At 46.0% G+C, this 25278-nt stretch overlaps 1 protein-coding gene across 1 annotated transcript in view; it reads right to left on the bottom strand.

Moving 5' to 3' along the window:
• LOC146869648 (uncharacterized) overlaps positions 1-25278 on the bottom strand; it is a 63871-nt gene that overhangs the window by 18965 nt on the left and 19628 nt on the right. The gene's annotated exons all lie outside the window — the stretch shown is intronic.

The following is a 25278-nucleotide window of genomic DNA, read 5'->3' as shown; positions in this document are numbered from 1 at the left end:
GTCTCTCCCAAAGAATCATAAACTTGATTTTACCCAGAAAATAATTCACCAGATGTTTGCAGCACTCCTTGGAAGGAGGGGCACCTATTCCTGCAAACTCTGGGTTAAAAAATGTGTTGACATACATATACATTTCTTTGGCAGGGTATTTTGCCTGGCTAATCTAGTCAGCAAACTCGCGTAATTTGGCACTTCATTTTCCATACTTCTTTATTGATATCTTATACAATTTTTTTATTTTCATCATCATAACGGTGCCTCCATTTCCTTTCTTGTTTTTTACATTCCTTCTGAAGATCCCTTAACCCGGGCGAGAACCAACTGGCCCTTGTTTTGGTGCAAGAAGATCTAACGGCACTTATCGGGTCCAGGCTTTCCACCGTAGAGTCTATCCAATCCCTTAAAATAAGATAGGATGCACCATCTTCCTCATCGGACCTATGAGTGGGCCTGCCAGATTAAAATGTCCAATTTGGACCACTGCCTTGAAGGTCTTCCAAACGCTTTATCAACATTAGGTGATTTCATTTTTAGGATGGTGAATTGTATCAACAGATAATCCGACCATAATATTGGACAGAGAGTGGATGTCTGCATAGATTTAAGATTTGAAAATATAGGATTCAGGAGATGGCCCTTGGAGTGCGTAGGATGGATCACCAACTGTTTGAATTGTAGTGCTAAAAGATCTTGTATAAGATTGTTAGCCGACGTGCACAGATTATCCTTCAGGTGAATATTTACGTCCCCTAGTACTGTGAAGGTGGATGAAGCAAGAATATAAGCTGCTACAGTTCCAGGCCATTCCTGTACAAATTGGGCTGCAGGCCCTGGAGGGTGGTATCGAGGCATACCTGAGAAGGTGAACGTGGGGGAAAGTTTTCATGAAAACACAAAAGACTGTCAGCCTGTAATGGTGATGGGATATGATTTACACTGAAAGTGCTCTTTGAAAATAATAGCTTTGCCTACCCCATTTCTTCCCAGATCGGTCATTTTTGTGATTGCGTAGCCAGGTGGAAGAGCTAATGCAATATCTGACTAGCTGTCCTGCCGTAGCCACGTTTCCGTTAAGAAGAGGGCGCCTGGACTTTGTTCTCCCAGTAGAGTGATATTTCAAACTTATTTTTAGGGAGAGACCGACTGTTTACTAGAAACATTCACCATTCCTGTGTGGACTGAATGGAAGCTGCAAAGTTTGGTAAATTCCTTCCGCCATGAGCTTCCTGGAGTATCATGGCGGGGTACATTTAAATGAAAAATTACAATATGAGCACTTACTTGGCAGTGACTTTGGGTTCAGGGAATGAGAGCACACTTCCTTGGATATCAACATAAGGACCTTCCATTCCTTTGAAGTATAATGTGTCCAATTCACCTGCGAAGGATGAGGGTTTCTAGCCCCTTTCCCCTGCCAGGCGCAGGTGGGCTTGCCTTAGGAGCGTGTCCGCTGCACATCGTTCTTCATTAAATAGAGACCGAGTTCTAAGTGACAAAAAAAAGCTAGACTGCCAATAAAGATTGCGTCCACTCAAGTGCTATTGAGGCGAACTGACACTGCACACGGCCAGGGTGTCCCAATCTCCAGCACACCCTAGAGCACTAAATCGAAGCAACAATGCCCAGGTAAGTCTGGACAGAATGCTGATCAATGTCAAACATTCACCCCAGTACAGAGATCCGGGCCCAAATCCATTTATTTTTTGTCTCCCATGCCATTCCAGTTTTAAGCCAGCCATATGCAAATCAGTCTTGACCCTGTTCCCCATGGGAACAGTCTAGCCCGAACTGCCAGAGCAGGTCCTCCCTGGAAAGGAAACAAGAATCTTGGGACTGGTTTCGGGGCTTCGCACCTCATCAGCCAGGCTAGCTTTACTCCAGTAGCATGGAGAGCATGGGTCTGAAAAGTTTCAGCGCTCCGTCCATCATCACCTTGTGTTTGCGTTGTTCGCCCTAAGTTGGCAGGGTATGCCCAGATGTGGACCCCATGCTCATTTTGCCACTGGATTCAAGCTAGCCTGGCTGATGAGAGGTGCTACCCTGAATCCGGTCCCAGGATGCTTGTTTCCAGTTCACGGAAGACCTGGCTTGGCAGTACGGGCTGGACCGTTCCCATGAGGCACACGGTCAAGACTGATTTGTATATAGCTGGGTCTAAACTGAGGTGGCGAAGTGAGCTAAAGAACGATGATGGATTCAACCCAGATCTGTGACTGGGGGAGAGTGTCTGAAAAGTTTCAGCGCTCCGACCATTATCTCCTTGTGTTTGCACTGCATCTACATCAAACAATTAGTGCAAAAAATCATTTAAAATACAATAAAAGTACCCCGGAAAGCATCTAAAAGAGTGAGAGTTCACTTCTAGTGTGTGACTAACATGGAATAAAGAACCTACGTCACATGGAGTAAAAAACCTACCTGTACTAGCTTTACTCCAGCAGCATGGAGAGCACGGGTCTGAAACGTTTCAGCGCTCGGTCCATCATCTCCTTGTGTTTGCGTTGTTCGCCCTAAGTTGGCAGGGAATGCCCAGACTTGGACCCCATGCTCATTTTGCCACTGGATTCAAGCTAGCCTGGCTGATATGGGGTGCTACCCTGAAACCGGTCCCAGGATGCTCGTTTCCGGTTCACGGAAGACCTGGCTTGGCAGTTCGGGCTGGACTGTTCCCATGAGGCACACAGTCAAGACTGATTTGTATATAGCTGGGTCTAAACTGAGGTGGCGAAGTGAGCTAAAGAACGATGATGGATTCAACCCAGCTCTGTGACTGGGGGAGAGTGTCTGAAAAGCTTCAGCGCTCCGACTGGGGGTGAGTGTCAGAAAAGTTTATGTGCTCCGTCCATCATCTCCTTGCATTTGCTTTGTTTCGCCCTATGTTGGCAGGGTATGCCCAGACGTGGGTCCCTTGTTCACTTTGCCACCGGATTCAAGCCAGTCTGGCTGATGAGGGGTGTTACCCCGAAGCAGGCCCCAGGATGCTTGTTTCCAGTTCAGGGAAGACCTGGCTTGGCAGTCGGGGCTGGACTGTTCCCATGAGGCTCAGGGTCAAGACTGATTTGTATATAGCTGGGTCTTAACTGAGGTGGCGAAGTGAGCTAAAGAACGATGATGGATTCAACCCAGATCTGTGACTGGGGGAGAGTGTCTGAAAAGCTTCAGCGCTCCGACCATTATCTCCTTGTGTTTGCACTGCATCTAACATCATCAAACAATTAGTGCAAAAAATCATTTTAAATACAATAAAAGTACCCCCGGAAAGCATCTAAAAGAGAGAGTTCACTTCTAGTGTGTGACTGTAACATGGAATAAAGAACCTACATCATATGGAGTAAAGAACCTACCTGTACCAGATTGGGATTGTAATATGGAATAAAGAACCTACCTGTAGCAGAGTCGGATTGTAAACCTTAGAATAAAGAACCCACATGTACCAGATTGTGATTGTAACATGGAACAAGGAACCTACCTGTACCAGATTGTGATTGTAACATGGAACAAGGAACCTACCTGTACCAGATTGTGATTGTAACATGGAACAAGGAACCTACCTGTACCAGATTGTGATTGTAACATGGAATAAAGAACATACCTATACTAGATTGTGATTGTAACATGGAATAAAGAACATACCTGTACCAGATTGTGATTTCACCATGGAATAAAGAACCCAGCTGTACCAGATTGTAATTGTAACATGGAATAAATAACCGACCTGTACCAGAGAGTGACTAACATGGAATAAAGAACCTACCTGTACCAGAGTCTGTTTGTAACATGGAATAAAAAATAAAACATCTACCAGACTGTGATTGTATCATGGAATAAAGAACATACCTGTACCAGATTGGGATTTCATTATGAAATAAAGAACACAGCTGTACCAGATTGCAATTGTAACATGGAATAAATAACTGACCTGTATCAGAGTGTGATTGTAACATGGAATAACAAGCATTGGCATAGCCAATAGGTCTCGCCTTTGGGACCTTATAAGTGTTTAGTTATCCAGCACAATATCCTTGGTGCAACAACATCAAGTGTTACATGGCTAAACACTTATAAGGTCCCAAAGACGAGACCTATTGGCTATGCCAATGCTTTTGCCGGGGATAAATTGTTAATCAGTTGATTACTTGCTAGAATGGTAAGTGCTAAGCCGGTTGAGACCTGCTCATCCAAGCTTTTAGGGCTCCCTAATTAAAGGTGAAAGCATCAAGGTTGGGGTCACAGATAATTTGGTGGTTCATATCTACGAACTTCGTAGCTTATATTTTGACTGCATTGAATCCCATTAATGTAGGGTGTGTTGATGACATGCGCTTTGGTTTGTCTATTATAACAGTTTTTTGCCATTAGTCTGTGTGATCTAGATTTTCTCCTAGGTAAGTTGTGCAGAGTTCACAAATTTACATCTTATGCCCTTAAAGTTACTATGTTTGTGGACTTCACACAATATGACCAAAAGGAGAGATGTACCCTGAAAAAAACTCTTCATTTTTGATGCTTACCTGGATCACTTTCTTGGGACGGCATCTTTTCCAAGGCATTTTTAGTTTACTAAAATGATATATTCAATGGTTGTACTTACTGGGACTTTCAGCCAATCCTCTTCATCCATTGGTTTGTCATTCATATCTTACCTTCCGCAAACTGCAGCATGGGACAGTGGGTCATCCCACTTGACCCAGTGACTAACTTCTCCTGGGTGATGTAGTTCTGCTCTTCCACTAGAAGCAGATCTGCACTTCGGTGCTGTGGACCACTAAAGCAATGTGGGCTTTTTAAGACTCCATTTTGCCTTCAGCCATTTTTAAAAATATGTTAATAAGGGCCCAGCAGTGCCTAGAAAATGTTTGCTAAATCCATTACAAAAAACGCATTGACAAAGACGAGGCTGGCAGCCAACACCAGACATTGATTTTTTTTTTTCTCTTCTTGTTCCTGTTATTCTGAAGTATCCAACTTCGTGAAGTTAATTGTCGGCAAGGTTTTTAAAAATAACGAAGTGAACAGGAATACTGCTGCTTTATTGAGAGATATGTTGGCGATGGGTGAAGATGGTAAATGAGGCTTGCCAGGCCTTTTATTCCCCGAGCATTTACCTGCACTGCTTGTGCCCTTGGAGCCCACTTTTGAGAGCTCAATGCCACTCATTGTATCTGCCACTTTTCCCCAGCTCTCCGAGGTTAAGAGCAGCAGGCACTGGTAAACTTTGAGAGAGGAAGGGGGAGTTGGAGAGAAATATACCAGAGCAGCATTCAAGGTTTAAATCAGAAGCAATCCACGCGCAAAACCACGCGCACAAGAATGCAGTTTAGGAGAAAATATTGCTAATATTACAAAGCAACTAATTTGGCATATGCAGGTGGTTCAGCATTGAGGGTGAACTTGCTAAGTGCAGGCTGCATGCAGGGCTGGAAATGACTGAATTATGTAAACTGCCTTCTGTGGTGGAATAACAGGCCAGCACATTACTGATTTAGAGGGATTAGTGCCTCACAGGAAAGGCCGTTCTGTTGCCTTTGCAGGGCCAAACTTGGGACATGGAGATGTAATACATTCGAACAACTGGAACGCGTGAATGACTGACCCGCCTTGACTAGAGGCACTGCCGGTTTTTCACAACTATTAGAACGTAGGTGCCGGTGGGCAAACATAATAACTTGACGAGGATCACACAGGTTGGTTAATGATAGTTGGGGGATTTTAAACGGGGCTTACTGAGCCTAAAGTGTGCTATGTACAGTACCCACCAGTCCATACCTCCTTACTCAACTAGTATGAGACAAGCAAGACAGGCTCATTGTCCGGGAGCTGTACAAGGGTCTAACCGCAACTAAAGATCAGTGCTTTGTGGTCGTTTTTTAGGTCTCGCCTTGCTATCGCGTAAGCGATCGCAAAGCGAGACTATTGTTAAAGGGCATTTCAAAGTGCTCCCAAAAAGCGGATTGCATTGCTAGCACGCGCACAACCACGCGCTTGGTGCCGCCATGCACTCCACTTTTTGGGAGCACTTCAAAGGGTTTGCACCCCCGCCTGGAATGCGCTCCCCCGCCCCCAAGCGCGCGCGCGCCACGCTCCGCCGGGCTTTTTTTTTTTTTTTAACTTGAAGCGCGAGGCGCGCGTGCGGCCAATGCTTGTTTTGTTAGGCATTAGTTTTAAAAATGAAGTTAGTGTAGTAATGTCTCTGAAACTGCGTATTAACACAGCCTTATGTTGGTGAATATTATGTGTGTAGCTCTATTGTTATAAATCCGATTTTGTAGTCCAGCTTCAACTCTCCTACAATCATTGTAGGAATCACCGGATTTTAAACATCTACGTTTACCGAAACTTGGCCACACACCATAGTTTGAAAACAAAGAGGAAGGATGCATCTCCTCCTAAACACAGTCCTCGTGTAGCCCAAAACACCACTCAGCAGGTTACTTGATTTATCGCCTTGTAAAAACCCTTGATCTTTGTCCAGCTCTGCCCAGGTCTTCATCCGCATCTTGGAGGGGGAAGGAAGACAGAGTAAAAAGCTCAGTAAAATGCGCTTCCAGTCATACGCGCCCCCTCCTCAGCGCCGCTCTAAACAAGTTTTTGCAGGTCGTGTCCTGCGAGAGCTCCTTCAGCAGGCAGGCTGCGGGAAACCTGTGCTCCGGCAGTAACGGCGGAGCAACGCTGGCTGCAGGCAGCCACGACTCTCCCCCCTCCTCTCGGTTGCTTACACGGACCGACTTAACCGGGGAGTTAGGTTGCCAGACATTGCACGCGGCATGGTGGGGGTGAGCTGAGAGAATCCTGGGCCCCTGGAGAATCCCCGCCCCTTCCCTGCTTCAGAGCCTTCCGTCTGCCAGGCTGGCACGAGTAAGTAACATTTTCGTTAGCGCAGTCTGTGCTTGATAAATGTCTTTGTTTTATAGGTACCTGCTCTTGTCATCGCTTTCACCCCAAAAGCAGTGTGCGGCTAGCTCAGCTCGCAGTGCTGAGCACTGCCTGGTCTTGTCAGCTCCGTTGGTTTTTACCCCAAGATCAGCGAGCGGCTAGCTCTATCCTGCTCTCGGGGCTGTGAAAATGACAAGTTTCCTGTTTTTTTTTTTTTTTTTTTGCAGAGCGCAGCCAGCTGTTCCTAATGGCCCCTTGGGTCAAACGTTTGTATTTCTCGTTTGTCCCATCTTAGTGCACTGCTCAACCTGGTGAAACCCAAGAGTGAAAACAAACAAACAATTTTACCGTTCTGTAGCAAACCCTTTTATCGAGATCCTGGAAAATAAATAGGCTGCTGTAAATCAGGCGCGCAACACCCATTGAACTCAAAGGGCTTCAGCCCCCCCCCGTCGTGTGTGGCAGCCCGGGATGAGACAACTTCCCGGGCAGACACAAAGCCGCGCCCGAGCACTTCACAGGTCTTTAAAAAGACCATTTGCGTGTTAATGAGGCCTCGCTGTTGTTTCACCCCTTCTAAGAGCCCCTGCAGCTCCACTCTGCCTAGATTCAGCCCCCCCACCCCCGAAATCAGCGCCACTGCCTACTGTTTAAAGATTCAGCCTCCCCGAAATTTTTGCTTAGCACCCCCCCCCCCCCGAAATTTGGCTCTAGTTGCGCCTCTGCTGTAAATATTGCATGTTTACTGGCTGTAGGTGTCTGGGAGGTTAAATATGGGTTGGGTTTAAAACCAGGTGCTTTCAGTATTTACGGACAGGTGGCTTTGTTACCGCCACCAGCACGTGACTATTTCAATGAGGCCAACAGGATCTTTTATTGTTAATGGTCTGAGAAGTAAACTTTCAGCGGACTTCCCACTCGCCTCCCATTTCCGCTTCTCATAGGAATCCAGGGGACGTGGAACGCCGAAAGGAAGTTTGAGCATGTGTGTCATGGTGCAGGTTTAGGAAAGAGTCAGGGCCCCAGCTACTGGAAATGCATTGGAAAAGCATTGGCATAGCCAATAGGTCTCGCTTTTAGAACCTTATAAGTGTTTAGCCATGCAACAGTTGATGTTGTTGCACCAAGGATATTGTGCTGCATAACTAAATACTTATAAGGTTCCAAAAGCGAGACCTATTGGCTATGCCAATGCTTGTTTAAAATTTACTTTACGTAAAAGACAGAAGGGTTGGGCAGTAAATGCTGTTTGCTGAGCGGTCACCTTTGCTCTAGTTCGTGAAACTTTCACAAAATTAAGGTCTGGGTAAATGCAAGCGATGGGTGATTGAACAGCAGAACGTGTGAAATGCTTCTCAAATCACCAGAAATTCAGGAATATATTAACCCCCTGCTTCAGCTCTCAAAGTACACATTTGGTGGATTTTGAGATGCCTGACGGTGAGGAAAGCAAGCTGCAGTTTGCCAGATCAGCAAACTAGTGGAGATGAGTGAGTTGGGGTAAATGGGGGGTGAAATGCGCTGAGGAGCAGGGGGCCAGCTCAACAGGACGCCTCCCCGCAGGAGCCCCCCTCACGCTACCCCTGGCTGTAACCAGGAGCTCTGCGGCTGCGAGCACGCTTTAACCTCCACTTGATTCACTCTCTGACGCGACTGATTTATTAGGTAATCCTAATTATGAAAAAGTGCCCCTGGCAACTGCAACAAGCAGTAAATTAAAGGAAATTTCGGAAGGGCAGCGTGGCTGAACGCGGAAGGAACCCAAACGTGATATGCACCGTGGAGAAAGTGTCAGCGCATTACAGTGAGGCAGCGTTGCTGTGGACGGAGACGGAAGAGCGCATATTGTAGACCATATTCACAGGGGGAGAAAGAGAAGGCAAAATCTGAAGCAGCTACCACTGTGAGGCGCAGATCAAAGTGAAAGTAGAGGCGTGAAGAGAGGCAAGTGCATGCTGTCACATAGAGCGTTAGCTAAAGCAGGATACGGTTTTCTGCTTGTGAGTGCTCTTGTTTTACGAGTGGGCGCTCTCTAGCTAAGAGACCGGAGCAACTGTCTCTGAGGCACACATGGAATTGAATGGTAATTGCAGCCGCGCTGCGCTGCGTGCGTAGCAGAGAAGGTAAAGGCAAAGAAAGAAGCTATTGTCACAGCGAGGCGCAGATAAAAGCGCAGCGTGATTGAAACTGCAGCGTGGCAGAGGAAGTGAGGAGAAGAGGCGCAGATCAAAGTGATGTTTAACTACATACAAAGCCTGTTTTCATAGTTTTGGCAAATTAAAAAAAAACACGCATTTAAAAGGCATAACACTACCTTTCCAGAAGAACCCTTGCGCTGAAAGTAAAAAGCCGCAGGGGGAGGGGGCCTGTGCATGATTCCCTTGCCTGCTGAGCTGAAAACAATCTGAGGAGGAGCTTCTGTGCCGGTGCATTGTGGACCATGGGTATTGTCCCTGCTGCTCTTGTGACTCGACCTTCTCAAAGAAGTTGCAAACATCCGTACCCAACGCTAAATGCAGGGGTATGCAGAGCATGTGAAGAAAAGGTTACATATCTGTAGTCCTGGTTCTGCATAATAATAATAATTCCCCGCTTCGTTTTCGGCACATACCTCCTTTTTGCAAAGTTTTCTTCCATGCAAACAGCATCATAGCGTGTATTTAATTGCAAGTTCGTACTCAGCTCTGCAGAAAGGAAGCCTAACAGAGGTCTCATTTGTATCCCCTGAATGTTCAATAAATATAATCTTCCAGGTTAATGTCATACAACTCCATTGCAGCATCCAAATGCAGAGACATCCCTTTTCGGCGGAGAGCAAGGAGGTAAAACTGCAGCCTGATCTGCTTACATTGTAAACAGAGTAACAAGAAGACTGTTCCATTAAGAACCTGGGAGGCATCTTTTTAAAAAGTGTTTTGTGACATGAGTTCCCTCTCAGACAATGGCAGCTGGCATCTACGGGGTGGGGGAGCAGATACAATTAAACAACCAGGCAGCCGCGGTACCCACGCTTTACTTTTAATGTTAAAACTAAAGCGCGGGTGCAGTGATTATAACGTCATCGCGATCACGATCGCTGTGAAAGCGAAAGTGATCGCGATGACGCTCTCCTGAGTGCTGCTGGCTGGCCTAGCGCATGGTGGCTGCGCGCGTGCACACTCACATGCAAGCAAGCGCTAGGCCAGCAAGCAGCACTTAAAAAAGCGCACATACAAAATGTCTCTCCGAGCCAGCGCATGCGCTGGGCTCAGCGAGACCTAAAAAACCTACCTGTACCAGAGACTGATTGCAACATGGAATAAAGAACCCACATGTACAAGACTGTGATTGTAACATGGAATAAAGAATCGGCCTGTATCGGAGTGTGATTTATTTTTTATAACAAATTTTGTTTGGTTTTCCTGATGCAATATGGCTCATAGCCCAACCAGTACCCACGCTTTACTTTTAATGTTAAAACTAAAGCGCGGGTGCAGTGATTATAACGTCATCGCGATCACGATCGCTGTGAAAGCGAAAGTGATCGCGATGACGCTCTCCTGAGTGCTGCTGGCTGGCCTAGCGCATGGTGGCTGCGCGCGTGCACACTCACATGCAAGCAAGCGCTAGGCCAGCAAGCAGCACTTAAAAAAGCGCACATACAAAATGTCTCTCCGAGCCAGCGCATGCGCTGGGCTCAGCGAGACCTAAAAAACCTACCTGTACCAGAGACTGATTGCAACATGGAATAAAGAACCCACATGTACAAGACTGTGATTGTAACATGGAATAAAGAATCGGCCTGTATCGGAGTGTGATTTATTTTTTATAACAAATTTTGTTTGGTTTTCCTGATGCAATATGGCTCATAGCCCAACCAGTACCTGTAGGAAACAAGATGAATCAGGAGTACCATAGTATTTAAAAAATTGTAACTCCTGCAGGAACTGCAGGCAAAACAATACAAACACAGTGCAGACATTCCTAGATCCCCGTGCTTGCGTAAAAGTTACATATGAGCTAAGGCAGACAGTCACATGATGCAAAATATAACGTGTATCAAACATTGGTGTGAGTGATAAGTTCTATCAGGGGTCTAAAGATGGGAGGGGGCAAGGTCTATCCCTCGGTATGTCACCCAAAGAGTCCATATCTTTCTATGCTTCTGGGGGCATCACTGGCCAGAAACACTGCGATCTCCGCACCCATACATCTATCTAGCTTAGCCTTCCATTTACCCATAGTCGCAGGGGAGACCCCCTTCCACAGCTGGGCTATGTCGCGTTTGGCAATGGTAAGAGCCAAAAAAGGAAATGTTGGTTTTATTTGTTACCCCCGATCCCGTGCGGTGTAAAAGGAAAAGTCTCGGATCTAGCGGGAGTTCCCAGGAAAGTATGTCACCAGGGCAAGAAGCCACCCTCCTCCAGAACGGCTGCTAAAGAGAGACACGCCAGACCGTGTGTAAAAATTTACTCTCTTCCCTGTCTCATCTCAAACAGGTAGGTGGCTGAATTACCCCCGTTTTCCAAAGTCAGAATCGGGTGTAATAGGCCCGGTGTATGTACTTGAATTCAATGAGGCGGTAGCGTGTAGACACCGCAGCACTCCTGGGGTTGGCTATGGCTTCGGCCCAGTCATCATCTGTCAAATCCGAGATATCGTCTTGCCATGCTCTCCTAGTTTTATCAAGTGTTGTTCGTGTGTGTGTGTAGTCAGTGTTTGATATATTTGCCTGATTTTATGGAGCCCCAGGTCTCCCATCAGTAGACGGCCCTCAAGTGGATGGCATTCCGGTAGGGTTTCTAGAGCACGTATCAGGGGGTCTAGTGCATGACGTAGTTGAAGATATTGAAGATATTTATAGAATTGTGTCTTGTGCAAGTGCGATTCCTCTTGCAACTGTTGAAAGAATTTCAATGTAGTGCCCTGCATCACATCTCCTAGCGCAGATATTCCCACCAAGTCTCATTGTCAAAACCCCTGCAAGGCCGTCACTGGGTGCAAGTACGTGCTCTGCCACAAGGGGATTGTTTGGGTCAGGGTCCCGCGCCACCCCATTTTGCGTCACCTTGTACCGCCAGAGCCGAATCACAGTTCTACTCGCAGGGGGTAGTACACTGAGATTCCTAGAGCTATACAGGAACTGAAGAAGGGGTACCTCCTCCATTGCCGCATGCTCTAGCGCAAAAGCAGAGTCCGTTGGGGAGTTATACCACCATTCATTAATTATTAGGAGGTGAGATGAGCTGTAGTATGCATACACGGATCTCTCCCCCATTCCACAGGAATTTAATGTGTACGGCATTGACTTGCACAAACCAGGACCTCAGTATATTGTAAGGGAAATTTTGAAGTTGGTACAGAATCCTTGGCAGACCACCCGTATAACGATAAGGGGAGGGAGGACCAAATTGCTGTTTCATTGTTCAGACTTGTAAGTACCGGGTTAATATTATGTTCCCAGGAAATCTTTGGACAGGGCGACATAAAAATGCCTAAATATTTAAAACCCCCAGCCGCGTGTGATAGCTACGTCGCCCAGGTGCCCCGCCCCTGGTTGCCACATACTGGAAAAAGCACGGATTAAGCAGGGTTGGTGTGGAGGCCCGTAGTTTACCCGAACCCTCTGAGGATTTGCGAGAGGTGTGGGCCTGAGAACCACGGGTCCGTTAAAAAGAAGAGGACATAATCCGCATACAGCGCAATACGATCCGATCTCACCTGAGACGACTCAAATCCACGGAAAACTGGGTCACTCCAAACCCACACAGCCAGGGGCTCCACAGCCCAAGCAAAAAATAGCGGGGCATCCCTGCCTCGTGCCCCTGCATATAGGGAAGGGGTGTGAGCGATGACCTGCTATACGCACTGAGGCCGTCAAGTCAGTGTATAGCAAATGGACATACGTTGTAAATAGAGGGCCAAAATTAGCCACTTCGAGTAATTGGAAGAGATAGACCCAGCTAAGAGAATCAAATGCTTTGTATATGTCGGCCAATAATATAGCCGCTGGGCGTCCTAATTCTGGGGCTAATGCCACGGCGTTATGTACTCTGCAGATGTTCTGACAGGTGGCTCGGCATGGCATAAAGCCTGATTGGTCTGGATGGATTAAGTCCGCCTCACAGGTCCACAGGCGATCCGCCAGAACCTTCCCTAGGAGTTTTGGTTCGAACTTAATGAGGGAAATTGGGCGGTATGAAGAGGGCTTCTCCGTCGGGCGACCCGGTTTGAGGAATAAAACAATCTCCGCGTGACGCCACGCCCGGGGTAATATATTCTGTTCATGGGCATCCTGTATTGCTGCCAGTAGATGTGGGCCTGGCATGTGCGGTGGCAGGAATTCTATGGGGAATCCGTTGGGTCAAGGGGCCCACCCCAGGCGCATGTTATGCAAGGCCCCGCTCAACTCATCAAGTGTGATGGGGGCTTCTAGTTGCACCCGTACCTGGTCAGCGAGTCTGCGGGGTGGGATATCTCTGAGAAACTCCGCTATTTGGGCTTCTGAAAGTTGCTTGCGACATTCGTATAGTGAGGTAAAGTGCCGTGCGAATTCTTGAGCGACCCTCCCCGGAGATGAGCAAAGGCTACCCTCAGCGTCCCGTAAGGTCAGGACTGCAGCGGGGGCTCTATCTACCAGGTAGAGTCTATGCAGCATTTTACTTGACTTGTCCCCCTACTGATATATTCTGTGTTGCGATGCTTCCCAGATCTCCTTTGCTGCACCCATAAGGTATTATTGTATGGTCTGTTGCACCTGCAGCAAGTTACTCTGAAGCGACCGGAGTGTGATTTTAACATAGAATAAAGAACCTACCTATACCAGAGTCTGATTGTAACATGGGATAAAGAACCCACATGTACCAGATTGTGATTGTAACATGGAATAAGGAACCCACCTGTACCAGATTATGATTGTACCATGGAATGAATAACTGACTTGTACCAGATTGTGATTTTAACATGGAACAAAGAACCTACCTGTGCCAGAGTGTGATGGTAACATGGAATAAAAACAACAGTTGTACAAGACTGTGATTGTAACATGGAATAAGGAGCCTGCCTGTATCAGATTGTGATTGTACCATGGAATGAATAACTGACTTGTACCAGATTGTGATTTTAACATGGAACAAAGAACCTACCTGTGCCAGAGTGTGATGGTAACATGGAATAAAAACACCACTTGTACAAGACTGTGATTGTAACATGGAATAAGGAGCCTGCCTGTATCAGATTGCGATTGTACCATGGAATAAAGAACCCACATGTAACAGACTGTGATTGTAACATGGAATTAAGAACCCATATGTACAAGACTGTGATTGTGACATGGAATAAAGAACCGACACCGGTACCGGAGTGTGATTTTAACATAGAATAAAGAACCTACCTGTACCAGAGTCTGATTGTAACATGGGATAAAGAACTCACATGTACCAGATTGCGATTGTAACATGGGACCTACCTGTATCAGATTTTGATTGTACCATGGAATAAAGAACAGATCTGTACCAGACTGTGATTGTAATATGGAATAAAGACCCTTACAGTACCAGATTATATCATGGAATAAAGAGCCGACCTGTACAAGGTTGTGATTTTAACATGGAATAAAAAACCAAAATGTACCAGAGTGTGATTTTAACATGGAATAAAAAACCTACCACCAGTACCAGATTGTGATTGTAACATGGGATAAAGAACCTACCACCAGTACCAGATTGTGATTGTAACATAGGATAAAGAACCTACCTGTACCAGGTTGTGATTGTAACATGGAATAAAGAACCAAAATGTACCAGAGTGTGATTGTAACATGGAATAAAAAAACCTACCACCAGTACCAGATTGTGATTGTAACATGGGATAAAGAACCTACCTCTACCAGAGTGTGATTATATCATGGAATATTACATCTACCACCTGTACCAGATTGTTATTGCAACATGGAATTCAGAACCTACCTGGACCAGATAGTGATTGTAACATGGAACAAAGAACCTACCTGTAACCGATTGCAACTGTATCATGGAATAAAGAAACTACAATACCATATTGTGATAGTAACAAGGAATTAACAACCGAAATGTACCAGAGTGTGATTGTAACATGGAGTAAAGAACCTACCACCTATACCAGATTGTCATTGTAAAATGGAGTAAAGAACCTACCTGTACATGATTGTGATTGTAGCGTGGAATAAAGAAATGACCTCTACCAACCTGTGATTGTAACTTGGAATAAAGAACCCACCTGTACTGGAGTGTGATTGTAACATGGAATAAAGAACCTACAAGTACCAGAATATGACTGTACCATAGAATAAAGATCTTACCTGTACCAGATCGAGATTATAACATGGAATAAAAAACCTACCAGTACAAGAATATGACTGTACCATGGAATAAAGATCCTACCTGTACCAGATCGCGGTTATACCAGTGCTAAAGTGCTTGTGCTCACTCCCATAAACATGGTCTAGTAGAGTGAACTACCTGTGCCCAGGGCCTGTAAATTAAATGCTACTAGTGGACCGCCTACAGCATTGATTGTGCCTCCCATTTAAGTAGTCCTTTAAACATGTCTCAGGCCTGTGTGTGCAGTTTACACTGCCATGTCAACTTGGCCTTTAAAACCCCTTGCTAAGAGTTGCACTCCCCTTTTATTACATTTAAGACATTTCTCTGGTTGGACCCAGGTAGCCCATAAGGAAGGGTGCTGTGTAACCAAAAGGCAGGACATGTACGTTTAAGTTTTGTGTGTCCTGGTAGTGAAACACACTTAAATTTGTTTTTCAGTACAGTGAGGCCCATTCCTCTCATAGGAAAATATTGGGGATGCCTTAGTTCACTTAATTTCTAGATTGAGTGGGAGTAGATCTGTCATGTTTATTAACTCTGGAATGGTAAAAATCCTCTCTACTGGTAAAATCAAATTTATCACTACACTTTTAGTAAGTTGTACCTAGTTCTCTAGCCTGAGGAGATCCTAAAACAACAGAGGTTGAATTGCGTCGACTGCAAAGCATTTGGATGATATGGAAGTGCTTACCTTGGAGAGGCAACCTGTGTGACTGATTTGGGGCCTCATATTGGCCAAAATAATAAGGTGTACTAACCCCTGATGTTTTATATTTAGTTCAGGAGTATTGGTAATTGAGGGAAATAAATGCAACTCCTTCTGTAACAGAGTTGTGAACTAGTACATTTTAAACTGATTTTCAAACTAGGTAATGTTTCACATTGTTTTCTGTTGGTTTTAGGCACTCATGAATGAGATGTGGGCCACTGAAGTTTATATATTTAACTAATGGTTATGTCATCCAATGGTTATTATTTGTCTTGTAAAATGAACCTATAAATTGTAAAATGAATATAACGCAATGAAGAAGTGGTCATGCTAATTACTTTTCTTGATCACATCAAACCAATTTGTGTGTAAATAATTTCAGACGAGGTACTTTGTGTTTGTAACTTTTAAAAAAGAAGGCATTCTTCTGCTCTTAGACATTTGCACCAACAGCCTGTCTCCAATACAAGCCTGAGGTGGGTGACAGCAAATATTTGCTGATGATTTTGTAATACAAGTTCCTCATGAAGAGGGGATAAGGCTACTGCAAATACATTACTCTGGGCTTGGAGATGGAGACAATCAGAGCCTCTCTAGTAGTGTCTAGCTAGGAACCCCATTTCTATGACCCAGAATAAATGGCGGCCAAACAGGATGCCGAGGAGACCACATATGTCTGATAGAATTCCACCAGTAGCCCATACATCCTCAGCATTATACCCCTCGCAAGTTCCTTGATGGCTTCTCTAATTTCAGACTCCATTATTGGCCCACCTAATGTCTCACACTCTTCAACCGCTAACTGTGAAAATGTTACCCTATCCAGAAATGTCTCCATTTCCTCCTCAGGAACCGGGGGTTGTTTGTCACACAGTTCTCAATAATGTTGAATAAAGACCATGTGCATGTCACACTGACAGAACACGACGTCACCTAGTGATCTATTAATCTCAGTCACTGAGCAGCTAGCTCCTCCCTTCAGGCTATAACAACCAGGCCAGCAGTTTCTGCTCTGCCACTCTCTGCATGTGTGGAGTCCAAGTGTTCTTGATCATTCAGGGCTCTTAACTGTGCCACCACAGTTGCATGTTTCTCATTTTCCTAATATGGGTTTGATCAAGGGGTCTACTGGAAAGCCATTTCCAGCGCATGGATGCTGCCTTCCAGTTTGATCAATTTGTTTTTTAAGGACTTTTGTACTCCTATTGTTTGACTGATGCAAAAGCCCCGTACCACAACCTTAAAGACATCCCACTCTAAGTTAATGCGGTGTGTTGTGCCATGATTGATTCAAAAATATTTCCCACCTGCATTGCCCAAGGGATCTCTAAACACATGTTTGTGTAAATGTAAGGGCGAGAGCCTCCATGAAGGAATTGGTGCTAGCTGTCATCTCCACACAACTCTGAAAATGAAGGGCCCGCGGTCCATTAATGTGCTGGTAGAATACTGTATGTATATGATCTCACTAATTCCGGGAAGCACATCAGTCTATCCAGTTGGACATGTAGATCATAAACTGGTTTATAAGAGGAATATACCTTAGTCTCCAGACGTCAGCCAAATCTCAGTTTATCGCCCATCCTCGATAGTCTAGAGTTAATTTTACTACTGGTTAGCCAATAAGAGGGGGAACTGACCTAGCCAGGGTCACATTTCCACACAATTATAATCTCCTCCAAGCACCATTGCAATTGGCATGTCTCGTGACAACTGCAGGGCCAGAGACTCGAAAACATGCATCTGGTTCGTGTTCGGGGCATAAATGCTCCCATTCACAAGAGGAACAGTGCACACTCCAGTGCAGGAAGTAAACTGGGCCTCTAAACCTCCCGGCCCTATTATATACTAGGGACTTATAGGTAGTTTGAATCCCTCTTGCCCTATTATATACTAGGGATTTAGAGGAGTCTGTCATTGCCAACTGTAATTATACCTAATTACTATATACCTTTTTAATCAGAGTACTGGCCCTGGTTCTGGTTAGCATAGCCCAGGGCAAACTCACAGTCAGAATAAGCATCTAGGAGGTAACAATTGGGGAAAAAAAATAGGGGGGCACTGCAAAAACACATGGTTCCTCACATCATGTGAACGAGTGAAGGCAACATTTTAGCGAGTGTGTTTTCTGCATTTACATTGAACCTACCTGAGGCCAAATAAATTGACTAAGAAATACCCCACCAGGCCCGCAGTTTGCAGCAGATGCAAGCATCCTTCTCTATCAAAATGTGCCTGTTGGGTGCGATGCCAAAAGAAAATGCTCCATAATGAAAACCTGAATTTTGGCGCTCAGTATGATGTTGACGAGGAGGCGGATTGCAATACAGTGGGTGAGGTCTAAGGCCCGAAGGAAAAGCCTGGTAAGCAGAATTAATAGAGTGGGCAATAGCAGAGTGGCAACTTACTCAGGCCTTGATATCATAGAAACCACATCTAACTGGCTAATATTATTAGCTTAATGTATGGACAGGAAGGTTCTGCGCCCAACCCTTCAAAAGCAGCCAATGCCCGGCCGCACTGTGGCCTTTGGCTGTTCGCAGGACACGGTTGGTCAGTACTACCTCTTCTCGGGCAGCCTCTACCCCCACCAGCCAAGCATGCCCTTCGTGTCCAAAGTATGCCCTAATTTACTACTGTCCCAGTCCAGTGGCCGCCGTTCCCTTTTTAGGTCGAGCCTAGGCAGCGCGTGTGCTGCTCTGCGAGCCATGCTGTATTAAGGTATGGACTTGAAGCCACGCCCAATCTCCACCCATATTTTTCTGTGGCTTGTGTCATTGTCCTTCGTAAATACTGGCTTCTGAATGGTTAATAGGCTTGTTAGCCCCTCCTGGGTACCGTCCTGTCTTCATTTGTAACCTTCCATGAGGACTTGCTGTTTTACTTCGGCTGTTACACAGTACGTTTATTTTAGTCTGTAAGCACTCTTTTCTTTAATTAATTTCTCGTACTGCAGGCCCGACATGCTTTCCTGCAACAATCAGCGCGCCATGCGCCCTTTCACTTTCATTGTAGCGCGCAGACCGCACTGATTATGTAAAAAGGCAGTCAAAACCATCCATTTCCTATTTTAGAACAGTGCGCCATACCGCACTTTCACAAAGCAGCCCTCTATGCCTACCAGCATTGCACCGTCCTGGACTCACATGACACCCCTCCCTCTACCCGCCCCCACTGCGCAGCAGCAGAAGCCAGGAGCAGCAATGCAGGAGGAGGAGCAGTCGGCAAGCAAGGCACACGTCGCATTTCAGTGAGGTGGTCCGCATCACGGCACTGAAATGCGATGTCACCCATTCAGAGCGCCTCCTCAACTGTCAAGCGGAGAGCTTTAATTAGCATTTAGCACCACTGTGTTACCGAATTAGCAAGCTAGTGCAAGCGTGCGATCTGCTGCTTGGAGCTGGGGGTCTGACTCAGCTGAGCGAGGTTGGTCTACAATGTTACACCACGGCATTCAGCACGGACCTCATGAGAGTCAGTCTGATTTTGCGCAATTAGTTCTGCCCCGAGGAGGGATAAAATCTTTGACCTGCAGGCTGCAGCGCGCGAGCAGTGCACAACTCAAAGTTTCAACTAGCGCAGGCAGACGCTCCTGCTGGTGCTGTGCTGTTACATTATGGGTTCCTATCTTGGTAGAAACCGGAAATAAAGCTGTCCGCTCCTCATTCAACCCCATTGCACTGCTAGACTCCCCTTCCTGCCCAGTCAGCCTGGAAAGCTGTCTGAGGTGCACCGTGCACCTAAGCCCGCTGCCCGGGTTCGCAGTCACAACGCCTGGGAGAGGAGGCCTATTTCATATGCTTCCCGGAGTAGCAGTCCTTCACGAAAGCCATCGCCCTCCTCGCTCAATGATGGGGGGCCAGTGCTGATCCCAGCCGTTGCCAGGGGTTAGCTATGGCCAAGCGTCTAACACTAGAAACCCCGATGCGGCAGAGAAGCTGTCCCGGGAGGCGCATGGAGACCCTGGGTGCAGCGCTGCACCGTGACAGGTAGTACAGACCAGGCCTCAGAGTAATGGACAAAGTCGGGTCCCGAGGAGGGGTCGAACCATTCCAGGGCGCTACAGACAGTTTGAAGTCTGCTTTCCAGCCAGGTAAGCAATAAATCTGACTGCTTTAGTTCAGTTCAGTAATTCTTTATTCGGTGGTTAAAAACCATCATAAAAGAGTACACATATATACAATTAAAATGGTATTAAATCATTATGCAATAACATTGACTGAATCTAAATACATAAAAATAATTCATTCTTCACGATGCAACCTCCTGGGTAGCTTAATCGGGATAACGGGAGGGGAATCGTACAGAATTCACGAGTTGTTCTGACCTCTGGTTACCCTTAATCTTAGTGCGAATTTCAAGAAACTTATAACAGAACACAGTGTTAACGGGTCACTAGCCCTTTGTAGAAAGGTCAGTGCCTCTTTGGCTCGAGTAAACCTGGCCTTTTTTAAATTTCCTTTAAAAATCTACGTCTTGGTATTACATATAAAGGACATAGAAGTACAAAATGAAGGGTGTCCTGCGGAGACCTATTGTCGCAGCCGCAGGCACCCTTCTGCTCAATTGAATGACTAAAACCAGCTGGTTCGGCTAACAGATATGATAAAAAATTGAGCCTAAAACGTGACATTAAAAACCTTTCTTGAGCATTATACATGACACAAAGATACGGTTCCATCCCTTCAGTGGTTTCAAGCCTGCTATACGCGCTCACTGAAGGTTTGACCCCTTCCACTGTAATTCTAGCCAACGTTCTTTGGTCCAAGAAAATTCTCTTGAGATTAAACTTATCCTGTGAGGTAATCGCTGAAGGGTTTGAGTACAACTCCTGACAGCCCAAATTTTCCAAGCTAATTTTAACATAATTGAGCCAAGGGATATTCAGACTTTTATCTCTACCAAGGCAATCTTTTAGGATCTGCCTGCTCAGCACCGCTTCAGGATTTATCCAGATTTTAAGCCAAGCCAGGATTGGTCTAAATTTAATCAAATCCTCTAGGTAGGGTCTTCCTAATTCACTATGAGCTATGACCGCTGGTGTGCAATTAGGGACTTTCAATATTGAGCGAAAAAATTTATTTTCCTCCCTTTGCAGTGAGTCAAGATTAATAAAACCCCACAATTCTGAGCCGTACATAGCTTTAGGACAGCACATTGAACCATAGAGGTTCATTGTTTGTTCCGGGCACCATCGACCAACTCTCCTCCCGTAACCTGCTATGGCCCCAGTTGATGCCACCAGTTTGCCACACCTTTCCTGTACCAGAGGGGCAAATTTCAGTGATTCGTCAAAGAGCACGCCTAAGTACGAGAAGGATTGCGCCCTTTCTAGTGTATGGTTTCCAATTCTGTATAGGAAGCTAGTCCGTGGTTTGTGACTTGCTGTCATTATATAAGATTTTTTTAAATTAACAGACAGATCTAGCCCGTGCATGAATTTCACAAACCCGTCAATTAGAGTCTGTAAGCTTTTGGGGGTTCGCGCCAAGAGGAACGCATCGTCTGCGTACAGCAGCACCGGGATGGTACGTGTTCCCACCCTTGGGCAGTCTGTTTTTAAATTTGTCAGGGACTGTTCTAACTTGTTGATATATAACGAGAATAAAAAAGGGGATAATATGCAGCCCTGCCTCACACCACTAGTGCAACTAAAAGAATCAGTCAACCCCCCTTCCATGTTATAACGTACTCTGGCAGAGGTCTCTCTGTGCAGTTCCCTCAGAGTACAAATTATACCTGGGTCAATTCCCAGATGGTCCATCATCGCCCAAAGTTTGTTCCTGTTAACAATGGTCAAATGCAGCAGCCAAGTCCATAAACCCCATGTAAATGGCTTCGTTGCTGGTTTTAGTATACTTTGCGACCAACATATAGAAGTTCAGGCATTGGTCACTGGTAGACCTGCCGGTCCGAAATCCATACTGAACGTCCGAGATGATGTTATTATCCTCAGCCCATTCGGTCAGGCGATTCAGGATAACTCTTCCTAAGATTTTGGCTGTGACGTCTATCAGGGAGATTGGGCGATAACATTGGGGGTTATCTCGGTTGCCCTTTTTAAAGATAGGTACTATGATAGCCAGCGACCAGGACCGGGGCAAACCAACCATAATGGCCGCATTTATTACTCTAGTTAAAATAGGGGCCCATAACTCCACATTACTCAAACAGGTCCGGAGGGCTCCCATCTGGGCCCGGGGCTTTATTTTTAGTTAGTCCCTCGATGCCCAGGACAATTTCTTCTAGGGTAAACTCCAGTACCTGTCCCTGCGTAACCACCCTCATCTCTTCTGTCCTGTCTACCTCCCCATGGTTATACAGGCCCTCAAAGTGGGCTATCCACTGTTCCGGCAAGATGTTTGTGGCAACCTCAGGTGCGTTTTTATCTTGAAAACAAGGGGTGTTTATTAGTCTCCAAAATTCCGTAATATCTCTTTTTTCGGAGGCCTCCCTCAAGGCCGCCCACGCTTCCCCCTGCAGTGCTGCTTTCCTTCTTTTTAGCTCCTTCCTATAATTTAATCTACACATGTTGACTTTTATTGAGTCCCTAGGTTTGCTACTAAGGGCTTTTTTTAACTCCCTCAAGGCTCGTGTGCAATCCCCATCGAACCATCTCGGAGAATTCGAGTTGTTTTTTTTTGCTGCCTTGGTCCACAATAGCCCTTCCACCAGGCTAGTTATTTGGCCAAAAACATATGTTAAACGGGCCCCAGCGACTGAGAGATCTAAACACTCGTCAATCAGTGATTTACCTTTTTCCATTAAGGCCCGGTAGAATCTTTCCCCGTCTAATTTCGCCCACCTAAGTCTTCTACCCTGGTCCGTCACTCTCTATGAGATACCCCCAACTGGGCTGGACTTTTGTTTTGACAGGTACAGAAACTCCACGGTCAAGGGGTTGTGGTCACTAAAGGGGCTCCACTCAATTCCAACTTCAGTGATCCGATTCTTAAAACTTCTAGAAGCAAGGATGTAATCTATATAGGAGGAGCACCCTCTCCCTTTAAAGGTGGGGGGGAGTGAGCCATCTGCCCCCAGTGGTATCATGTCAACCGTGTGTTCCAAATCATAAGATTGAAAGAGCTTACCTAGTTCCCTGCCACTCGCTGAGTGGCTAAAATGGGGACCTCTTTCCACTGGGCATTGTGACCAACACACATTAATGGGAAACAGTAAGGGGCATAAGTGGCAATTCAAATCGCCCACAACTAGTGTCGATGGGGCCGGTACGCCGTTAACGGTCGCCAGCTCTTGGCTCAATCTGGAATCTAGTTCTGCCAGAATGGGAATGTCATCTCCTGGAAGGCCAGTGTTATACACATTAAACAGCACGAGCCTTAATCCTTTGTTCCTAAACCTCAGGGCCTGGATGTTTCATGCGAACCAGTCCACACTGGACCATTTACCTTGTATTTTTAAGTCTACATACATGGACAATCCTCCCTTGGCTCGACCTGAGGTGGTTTTCTGTGCTGGGATAGAAAAACATTTGTATCCATCCATGTGAAAGTGGGAGTTATCCAGTACCCAGGCTTCTTGCAGGCAAATTATGTGGAACTGGGCCATGTATTGTCGCCAGTCCTCGTTATCGAATTTACCTGCGAGTCCTGCTATATTCCAAGAAATAATTCTCAGTCCCTCTTCCACGATATTGTCAGTCACTGGCCCAGTCCTACCTTGAGAGATGTTGTCCAACCCATCTTGGTTCCAATAAGGTAGCCTCTGCAAATCCTTGCCCTGCTTTGTTGGGACTGGGGCTGTAGCTCCTGTCCCTAATGATACAAGCGGGCATCCCTTAGCAATAAGATTAGAGGCTTCCGGGGACTTTGCTAGGCTCCTACACGTGACCACCCCTGGTGCTGGCTGTCTATCCTCGTTGACCAGAAAAAGTGTACGGGGTGTCCCCCCTCTGTTTTCCGAACCACCCCCAGTCAATGCGTCCGAATTGGGATTCTTATATTCCATGTCGGCCTGCTTTACCAGGATGATTGGGGTGATTAGTCAATCATTCTCCTCCAGAGACCTTAATGGGCTGAACCCGTTTACCCAACATGGGTGTCCATCTTCCCGAATCCCTGCCCTTCCTCGTAAGCCATGTGGGGCCCTATTAGAAATCGAGTTTGATCCCTCCCAGCTTCTCCATGTGTTATACTGTCCCTCATAGGTTTCCTGCAGCCTTAGATAAAAATAGCTGAGTGACAGAGGCATTATGCCACTCACACGCCCAGGGGGCCACTGTCTAAGTATATGGTCAACCACCCCCCTGTCCCTGAAATTATATTTTTGGGTCTGATTCCTAGCCAGTTCACTCTTCTAACCAAGAGGATTTCCCCATCTTGGTTATCTGCTAAATGTCTATTTTGGGTCAACCAATGAATGAGTTTGTTTTTTTAACTCTTGGTGTGTTTCACTCTGTTCGTGTTTTAATTCCGGGACCCCAGCAAAAACTACCACAAACGGGCATGACTCAGGTGGTAAATTTATAGTGGAAAGTGCCTTGATGGAATTTGATGTAGTAGTCCTCTCTACATTGTTTGCTATTCTTGCTTTGGTTTCAGCAGGGAGTTGGGATCGCTTGTCCGATTGTTCCACACCTGGACCGTTAGTAGTGTGCGTTCCTCTATCACTTGGGTTAGTAATCTTATCCCCTTGTGGTTGAGGAGCCGGGGCTTTGTGGGTCTGTGTAGTTATTATGTGTGCGTCCCTTGTGTTACTGATGTTCCTCTCCCTTTGAGGCATTAAGTTGGTGTCTAGGGTGCTCATGGAATTACTTGCTACACTGCCTTTTTTCTCCCTATTTCTTAGTTCACTCATGATCTTATCCAGCCTGCTTGTCAACGGCTTCATCTGATTTAAAATGAATGTTTCTAAGTGAGCTTGTAAATCTGACGTGATTTGAGTCAGCCATGTCGGTGGGTCTGCATGAAAGGTTGTCTGTGTTGCGCGCTCTACCCCAATGTTATTTCTACTCACAAGGTGAGAGGAACTCTCTGTACTATTTTTAGTCTTTCGCTTCTTTGGGCAACCTTTCTTCTTCCTTTGTATAGTGGCACTATTGGCAGGGCCTAAGTTCTCCCTATTCCTAATGGTGGTCAATTGGGCACACGGGATGTCCTGCTCGCTAGGTTCTGGAGGGCTTGGCGATGTGATTAACACGACCTCCTGATCATGAACTTGGGTAGCTACAGGTGGGTCAAACTCTGGGGTTAGAGAGAGGCGCCTCTCTGTACGCTCGATTTCGCTAGACACCGCCCCTAGCGCTCTTTTGAGCATACGATCAATGGCTGTAGGCTGCATTATACCAGGGAATGGTGAACTGATAGCAGCTTTATGCGCCTGAAGAACAGATGG

Source organism: Triturus cristatus, chromosome 1_1 (assembly GCF_964204655.1).
Source record: "Triturus cristatus chromosome 1_1, aTriCri1.1, whole genome shotgun sequence".
NCBI classification, from domain to species: Eukaryota; Metazoa; Chordata; class Amphibia; order Caudata; family Salamandridae; genus Triturus; species Triturus cristatus.
This window is presented reverse-complemented; position numbering and strand designations above follow the sequence as displayed.